The 9,882-nt window shown below is 40.5% G+C and overlaps 1 pseudogene; it reads left to right on the plus strand.

Moving 5' to 3' along the window:
- Positions 1-9,010, plus strand: part of Slc25a36-ps1 (solute carrier family 25 member 36, pseudogene 1) — a 32,683-nt pseudogene extending 23,673 nt beyond the window's left edge.
- Positions 9,011-9,882: the final 872 nt, after the last annotated feature.

Genomic DNA, 9,882 nt, shown 5'->3' on the forward strand with positions numbered 1-9,882 from the left:
ACCTCAGAAGATGGAAAGATCTCCCATGCTCATGGATTGGCAGGATTAATATAGTAAAAATGGCCATTTTACCAAAAGCAATCTACAGATTCAATGCAATCCCCATCAAAATACCAATCCAATTCTTCAAAGAGTTAGACAGAACAATTTGCAAATTCATCTGGAATAACAAAAAACCCAGGATAGCTAAAGCTATCCTCAACAATAAAAGGACTTCAGGGGGAATCACTATCCCTGAACTCAAGCAGTATTACAGAGCAATAGTGATAAAAACTGCATGGTATTGGTACAGAGACAGACAGATAGACCAATGGAATAGAATTGAAGACCCAGAAATGAACCCACACACCTATGGTCACTTGATTTTTGACAAAGGAGCCAAAACCATCCAATGGAAAAAAGACAGCATTTTCAGCAAATGGTGCTGATTCAACTGGAGGGCAACATGTAGAAGAATGCAGATCGATCCATGCTTATCACCCTGTACAAAGCTTATGTCCAAGTGGATCAAGGACCTCCACATCAAACCAGACACACTCAAACTAATAGAAGAAAAACTAGGGAAGCATCTGGAACACATGGGCACTGGAAAAAATTTCCTGAACAAAACACCAATGGCTTATACTCTAAGATCAAGAATCGACAAATGGGATCTCATAAAACTGCAAAGCTTCTGTAAGGCAAAGGACACGGTGGTTAGGACAAAACGGCAACCAACAGATTGGGAAAAGATCTTTACCAATCCTACAACAGATAGAGGCCTTATATCCAAAATATACAAAGAACTCAAGAAGTTAGACCGCAGGGAAACAAATAACCCTATTAAAAAATGGGGTTCAGAGCTAAACAAAGAATTCACAGCTGAGGAATGCCGAATGGCTGAGAAACACCTAAAGAAATGTTCAACATCTTTAGTCATAAGGGAAATGCAAATCAAAACAACCCTGAGATTTCACCTCACACCAGTGAGAATGGCTAAGATCAAAAACTCAGGTGACAGCAGATGCTGGGGAGGATGTGGAGAAAGAGGAACACTCCTCCATTGTTGGTGGGATTGCAGACTGGTAAAACCATTCTGGAAATCAGTCTGGAGGTTCCTCAGAAAATTGGACATTGAACTGCCTGAGGATCCAGCTATACCTCTCTTGGGCATATACCCAAAAGATGCCTCAACATATAAAAGAGACACGTGCTCCACTATGTTCATCGCAGCCTTATTTATAATAGCCAGAAAATGGAAAGAACCGAGATGCCCTTCAACAGAGGAATGGATACAGAAAATGTGGTACATCTACACAATGGAATATTACTCAGCTATCAAAAACAACGAGTCTATGAAATTCGTAGGCAATTGTTGGAACTGGAAAATATCATCCTGAGTGAGCTAACCCAATCACAGAAAGACATACATGGCATGCACTCATTGATAAGTGGCTATTAGCCCAAATGCTTGAATTACCCTAGATCCCTAGAACAAACGAAACTCAAGACGGATGATCAAAATGTGAATGCTTCACTCCTTCTTTAAATGAGGAAAAAGAATACCCTTGGCTGGGAAGGGAGAGGCAAAGATTAAAACAGAGACTGAAGGAACACCCATTCAGAGCCTGGCCCACAGGTGGCCCATACATATACAGCCACCCAATTGGACAAGATGGATGAAGCAAAGAAGTGCAGACCGACAGGAGCCGGATGTAGATCGCTCCTGAGAGACACAGCCAGAATACAGCAAATACAGAGGCTAATGCCAGCAGCAAACCACTGAGCTGAGAATAGGTCCCCCGTTGAAGGAATCAGAGAAAGAACTGGAAGAGCTTGAAGGGGCTCGAGACCCCAAAAGTACAACAATTTCAAGCAACCAGAGCTTCCAGGGACTAAGCCACTACCTAAAGACTATATATGGACTGACCCTGGACTCTGACCCCATAGGTAGCAATGAATATCCTAGTAAGAGCACCAGTAGAAGGGGAAGCCCTGGGTCCTGCTAACACTGAACCCCCAGTGAACTAGACTATGGGGGGAGGGCGGCAATGGGGGGAGGGTTGGGAGGGGAACACCCATAAGGAAGGGGATGGGGGAGGGGGATTGTGCCCGGAAACCGGGAAAGGGAATAACACTTGAAATGTATATAAGAAATACTCAAGTTAATAAAAAAAAATAAAATAAAAATAAAAAAAAAAGAAAAAAAAAGAAAAAAAAAACAAACTGAAAGAACAGAACCACATGATCATTTCATTAGATGCTGAGAAAGCATTTGACAAAATTCAACACACCTTCATGATAAAAGTCCTGGAAAGAATAGAAATTCAAGGCCCATACCTAAACATAGTAAAAGCCATATACAGCAAACCAGTTGCTAACATTAAACTAAATGGAGAGAAACTTGAAGCAATCCCACTAAAATCAGGGACTAGACAAGGCTGCCCACTCTCTCCCTACTTATTCAATATAGTTCTTGAAGTTCTAGCCTGAGCAATCAGACAACAAAAGGAGATCAAGGGGATACAGATCGGAAAAGAAGAGGTCAAAATATCACTATTTGCAGATGATATGATAGTATATTTAAGTGATCCCAAAAGTTCCACCAGAGAACTACTAAAGCTGATCAACAACTTCAGCAAAGTGGCTGGGTATAAAATTAACTCAAATAAATGAGTTGCCTTCCTCTATACAAAAGAGAAACAAGCCGAGAAAGAAATTAGGGAAAGACACCCTTCATAATAGACCCAAATAATATAAAGTACCTCGGTGTGACTTTAACCAAGCAAGTAAAAGATCTGTACAATAAGAACTTCAAGACACTGAAGAAGGAAATTGAAGAAGACCTCAGAAGATGGAAAGATCTCCCATGCTCATGGATTGGCAGGATTAATATAGTAAAAATGGCCATTTTGCCAAAAGCAATCTACAGATTCAATGCAATCCCCATCAAAATACCAATTCAATTCTTCAAAGAGTTAGAACAATTTGCAAATTCATCTGGAATAACAAAAACCCAGGATAGCTATAGCTATCCTCAACAATAAAAGGACTTCAGGGGGAATCACTATCCCTGAACTCAAGCAGTATTACAGAGCAATAGTGATAAAAACTGCATGGTATTGGTACAGAGACAGACAGATAGACAAATGGAATAGAATTGAAGACCCAGAAATGAACCCACACACCTATGGTCACTTGATTTTTGACAAAGGAGCCAAAACCATCCAATGGAAAAAAGATAGCATTTTCACCAAATGGTGCTGGTTCAACTGGAGGTCAACATGTAGAAGAATGCAGATCAATCCATGCTTATCACCCTGTACAAAGCTTAAGTGCAAGTGGATCAAGGACCTCCACATCAAACCAGACACACTCAAACTAATAGAAGAAAAACTAGGGAAGCATCTGGAAAACATGGGCACTGGAAAAAATTTCTTGAACAAAACACCAATGGCTTACGCTCTAAGATCAAGAATCGACAAATGGGATCTCATAAAACTGCAAAGCTTCTGTAAGGTAAAGGACACTGTGGTTAGGACAAAAAGGCAACCAATGGATTGGGAAAAGATCTTTACCAATCCTACAACAGATAGAGGCCTTATATCCAAAATATACAAAGAACTCAAGAAGTTAGACCGCAGGGAAACAAATAACCCTATTAAAAATGGGGTTCAGAGCTAAGCAAAGAATTCACAGCTGTGGAATGCCGAATGGCTGAGAAACACCTAAAGGAATGTTCAACATCTTTAGTCATAAGGGAAATGCAAATTAAAACAACCCTGAGATTTCACCTCACACCAGTGAGAATGGCTAAGATCAAAAACTCAGGTGACAGCAGATGCTGGGGAGGATGTGGAGAAAGAGGAACACTCCTCCATTGTTGGTGGGATTGCAGACTCGTAAAACCATTCTGGAAATCAGTCTGGAGGTTCCTCAGAAAATTGGACATTGAACTGCCTGAGGATCCAGCTATACCTCTCTTGGGCATATACCCAAAAGATGCCTCAACATATAAAAGAGACACGTGCTCCACTATGTTCATCGCAGCCTTATTTATAATAACCAGAAACTGGAAAGAACCCAGATGCCCTTCAACAGAGGAATGGATACAGAAAATGTGGTACATCTACACAATGGAATATTACTCAGCTATCAAAAACAACGAGTTTATGAAATTCGTAGGCAAATGGTTGGAACTGGAAAATATCACCCTGAGTGAGCTAACCCAATCACAGAAAGACATACATGGTATGCACTCACTGATAAGTGGCTATTAGCCCAAATGCTTGAATTACCCTAGATCCCTAGAACAAAGGAAACTCAAAACGGATGATCAAAATGTGAATGCTTCACTCCTTCCTTAAATGAGGAAAAAGAATACCCTTGGCTGGGAAGGGAGAGGCAAAGATTAAAACAGAGACTGAAGGAACACCCATTCAGAGCCTGGCCCACAGGTGGCCCATACATATACAGCCACCCAATTGGACAAGATGGATGAAGCAAAGAAGTGCAGACCGACAGGAGCCGGATGTAGATCGCTCCTGAGAGACACAGCCAGAATACAGCAAATACAGAGGCTAATGCCAGCAGCAAACCACTGAGCTGAGAATAGGTCCCCCGTTGAAGGAATCAGAGAAAGAACTGGAAGAGCTTGAAGGGGCTCGAGACTCCATATGTACAACAATGCCAAGCAACCAGAGCTTCCAGGGACTAAGCCACTACCTAAAGACTATAAATGGACTGACCGTGGACTCTGACCTCATAGGTAGCAATGAGTATCCTAGTAAGAGCACCAGTGGAAGGGGAAGCCCTGGGTCCTGCTAAGACTGAACCCCCAGTGAACTAGTCTATGGGGGGAGGGCGGCAATGGGGGGAGGGTTGGGAGGGGAACACCCATAAGGAAAGGGGGGGGAAGGGGGATGTTTGCCTGGAAACCGGGAAAGGGAATAACACTCGAAATGTATATAAGAAATACTCAAGTTAATAAAAAAAAAAAAGAAAAGAAAAAAAAAGAAATACTCAAGTTAATAAAAAAAAAAAGAAGAGTGCCCCCACCAAAAAAAAAAGAAGAGACGAGTACCCATTAAGAGAGAACTACACACATACTCCTTCCCCAGATGTATTTCTTACCAATTTTTTAATTATACTACTTCTGAATCCCTGATCATGCATCCAAACGACCGGCTATAGATTATGAGCTGGTAAACAATGGTAAATGTGGCCATTTTTCCACCTAAGCAAAATGCACATCTATAAGCACTGCTTAAAATCCTCCCTGTTGTGACTTTCTTTCCCCAGTATCCTTCACAGTTGTGTCAGGAATGAATTAAAATACTGCAGCTGTCCACTTCTCAGTGGTGTCTGCACAGCAGCATGAAAAAGCTGCTATAAACCTAACCTTTGTTTTCACTGCCTCCCTCAGTCTATCAGAGGATGCATGCCATAAGGCAATAGATGCAGATACTTGAGATCAGATGAGATTTGAATGTTTGTGGGGATGAAAGGAATCTGGGCAACTTCTTACTGTAACTTGATTGCGTCCTCAGGACCTGCTCAGGCATATTGCATATATACCACTTTCACTTGATAATGGACTGTTTGTTGTTCTGTACATCTAATTTTATGGCTGGGTGGAAGAGAAAATAAAGACTTTGATTATAATGAGCCACTCTGGTCAAATGGAAGATTGGTGGTACATTCTCAAATATTCAGTTTGCAACAAAGACCTCTAAATGGCTAAGATCTATCTCTCAAAAGGAGATTAGTTCTCTGAAGAAGATAGTAAGACCTTGCCCCGTAACACCAAGAGTTTTCACTGAAGTTCATTTATGGCGCATATAAAATGCATCAAACTGGGTTGGGGATTTGGCTCAGTGGTAGAGCACTTGCCTAGCAAGTGCAAGGCCCTGGGTTCGGTCCCCAGCTCTGAAAAAAAGAAAAAAGAAAAAAAAAAGAAGTCCTGAGTTCAATTCCCAGCAACCACATGGTGGCTCACAACCATCTGTAATGGGATCCGATGCCCTCTTCTGGTGTGTCTGAAAAGAGTGACGGTGTACTTACATACATTAAAAAAAATGCATCAAACAGCACACTTGTCTACCACTAACACCTCAAGTACCATAGGGCATATTGGACTGCGCAGATTAAGTGATAGAGTAGCCTGTACAGCAAGCAGAATGGACCTATTCAAGAGTCCTGTCCTGCTCAAGACCCACTCAAAACTAACAGCTTTTGACTCATAGGTTTATAGGTCTAGATAACATACCCAAGTAACCAATGTGATACTCCCAAAACCTAAACAGGGTCACTGAGCATTGTGCTTACTTCATGGTAGTAGAATTAGTCAGGTGCAACAAGTTATCTTTCACTATAGAGCAAATATCTCTGCATGGCCCATACTTTGAGACTCATATAAATTTCCCTGAATAAGGTCCTTGATTTTGGTTAGATTTGTTTCCCATCCTCCAGTGAGAATATGTTTTAACAACAAACAAAATACTGGTTGCTATCTCCTACTCACTTGGCCAAACAACATATTATTATCAATATGGTGGAGTATATGCAGTGTAAACTTTGTGGAAGAAGAAAGTAATAAAGATCCCTTTTGATTTCTGTTATGACACAGGGCTGTATAGTAATATATCCCTGAGGTGAAACTGTAAAGTGAGTTTCTGTTGATCTTTCCAATTAAAAGAAAATTTTTTTGTTCTTCCTTATGGAAAAGTATGAAGAAAGGAGCATTTATTAGATAAATAGTTGTATATTATCCATGTTGCAAATGATATGTTAATCAGAAAAATTAAGGAAACCACATCTGGTACATCCATCAACTAAAACCAGGGTCACTACTTCATTAAGTTTCCAATAGTCAAATGCTATTTTGCCAAGATCCTTGTGTCTTCTATGTAGGCCAAATAGGAGAGTTAAGGACACTGATAGTAAGGACCATCATCTTGAATTATTGAAGTCCTTATGGTGGCACTGCTTTCTGTAATTTCTCCAGGAATTTGACTTTGTTCAAAGATAGTAAAAATAACCAATCAACATTTTTATTTTTCTACAAATGTTCAAAGGTTTTATAAAGACTCATCAAATTCTGTATACCTCACAAAAGGTGACCTAGAGGCAGCAAACGATTCCAAGTGAAATCCTTGATAAGTTCTTTAAATATTCACTGCGTGGACTTTTTGTACTCCCATGCTACCGACAGAGTCTTTAGGGGAAGACAGTATGTAGGCTCTATCCAGTTGGAGAATTAGCTCCAGATATCACCAAGCTTAGTAGAAAAACATCATTCTTATAATTCTGTTTCTCCAGAGCCACTCGTTATCCCTGGTGAATGGAGAATACTGTAGCAGCCCTGCCATTGGGTGTGAGTTAGTCTTGCCAAACTCTTTGGGGAAGAGTTTAACTTTATTTTAAGATAGATGGGAAATTATCAAAAAGTAATGAAGAGGAAAATGAAATGATGGAAAACCTTTCTACGGCATTGTAGTAGGTGCAGAGGACATTTAATGGGAGGGGAGTGTATACTCCCATAACAGCCTTTGGACCATGTCTAATGGGAGCATTTCCTCTATCTTGAAGATCAGTTTCTGAATTTACTTGAATCAATGCATTAATAGATCACAAGAGACTGGCAATTTGTAGAAGGTTTGAAAGAGGAATAAAGGAAAGAAAGCATTCTTAAATAAGAAAGGATTTCTACATTTACAAAAATTATCTGAATTTTGAAATTATCAAACTTGTCATTTCATAGTTCACAGTAATGAATACTATTTGTTTAATTTCTTAAAACAGTTTGAAGATATTGCAATTAAATTTTTTATGGGAAGTCATAGTTTAGGCTTTTAGTACTCATATTTAAAAAATTAATTTTTTTGGCAGTCCGGTGGAGCTTGCTGGAGCAGGAACCCAGAGGGGTGGGTTTGCAGGTGGCCTTCCATAGCGGCGGCTCCGCCCACTCCCCCCACCCCCCAGGTCCCTCTTCTTGGCCCTCTCCGCTGGCTGTGGCAGCTTGCTGGGTCCACTTCCTGCCTCTGCTCAGGAGGACCTACAGAAGAGGGACCAGAGGGACACGCTGGTGCATGTTTGCCGGGAGATGTGGTGGTACAGTGGGAGCTATTCTGACATGTCCACTGGAAGTTGTCAAAAAAAGGCTGCAGTCATCTTCTGTGACACTATATATTTCTGAAGTTCAGTTGAACACCATGGCTGGAGGCAGTGTCAACAGAGTAGTGTTCCCTGGACCTCTTCATTGTATAATGGTTATCCTGAAAAAAGAGGGCCCTCACTCATTATTTAGAGGATTAGGTCCCAATTTGGTGGGAGTGGCTCCCTCCAGAGCAATATACTTTGCTGCTTATTCAAACTGCAAGGAAAAGTTGAATGGTGTTTTTGGTCCTGAGTCTACCCAAGTACACAAGATTTCAGCTGCAATGGCAGGCATTTACTGTACATTTCTCCCAAGAAAAGAATGAGATCGTGTTATCTCATGCTCCCTAACTGCAGGTCACTTCCTGTAGGAATATGGACTAACTTAAACCTCGTTTTACTGTGATCACTGCAACAAACCCCATTTGGCTTATAAAGACTCGGTTACAGCTTGATGCAAGGAATTGTGGGGAAAAGTGGGTGCTTTTGAATGTGTTCGTAAAGTATATCGGACAGACTGGGAGGATTTTATAGGGACATGTCTGCCTCATATGCTGGCATATCAGAGACAGTTATCCATTCTATTATTTATGAAAGTATAAAGCAAAAGCTAATGGAATGTAAGATTGCTTCTATGATGGAAACTGATGAGGAGTCTGTGAAAGAAGAATCAGATTTTTGTGAGAATGATACTAGCTGCTGCCACATCAAAAACCCATACAGATCTTCTTTTCAGACACTGTCTTTGATTGTTCAAGAAGAAGGCTATGGGTCTTTTTACCGTGGCCTTACAACTCATCTGGTGAGACAGATTCCAAACACAGCTATTATGATGGCCACCTAGGAACTGGTGGTCTACCTACTCAACGGATAGCAGCAGGGGCTGCCCTGCTGCAGAGCAGGAAGACCAAAAGATCACAGTGGACCATGGAATCTTGAAGCCAGCATGGTGGTCAGAAGACTATGGTAGTGGGGAAACATGTAACTACTGTGGCTGACTGGAAGTTTGGTTTTAGGAAGTAAGATACCACACCACATTAATCTTTCAGTGAGGAAACCCTTGACTGCCTCTTAGAGAATTCTTTGAAAAGCATTCTTTTCTCAAAATTGCCATTTTCTCTACTATTCAGCTCAAGTTTTGTTTTACTGGTTTATGACAGTCAGAATATAGTGTGAATTCCATGAGCATTTTTGGTCATTTAGACAAAGTAGACAAAGTCATTACTAAGTATATACTGTACTGTAATCTTCTAAAAATGACAGTGACAATTACAGATAACTAACCGGACTTCTCCTGCAGTACTGTAAAAGAACAAGTAGATCTCGACACCCCAGTTCCTGAGAAGGGCCTGCCTGTTACAGTGTTTTAAGTTATTTGACACCAGTAATCCCTGTGTTTTGATAACCAGTGAAATAGTGTCTTAATACTTCACATTTTCAACAATAAAATGTTTTGGTCACAGTTAAAATATATTCATCATAATGTGGACTTTAACACATCAGATGCATGGAGTTAATGGTTTTGGACTATAAAATAAGCTATTGGACACGGACTGACTCAGTGATGTAAAGCACATCCTCACACCTTCTCCAATTATGTGATGTAGGAATGGATGTACTAATCAATGGAATGTGTTCAGCAAACTGAGTTACTCTTGAGTTGCATTTCTTTTTATGTGTTTTCTATACAGTTATAAGAAGGAACATGATGTCAGGATAGAAGTTCATGGGCTTCACTGTTCTATT

Source organism: Rattus norvegicus, chromosome 5 (assembly GCF_036323735.1).
Source record: "Rattus norvegicus strain BN/NHsdMcwi chromosome 5, GRCr8, whole genome shotgun sequence".
In the NCBI taxonomy this organism is placed as follows: domain Eukaryota; kingdom Metazoa; phylum Chordata; class Mammalia; order Rodentia; family Muridae; genus Rattus; species Rattus norvegicus.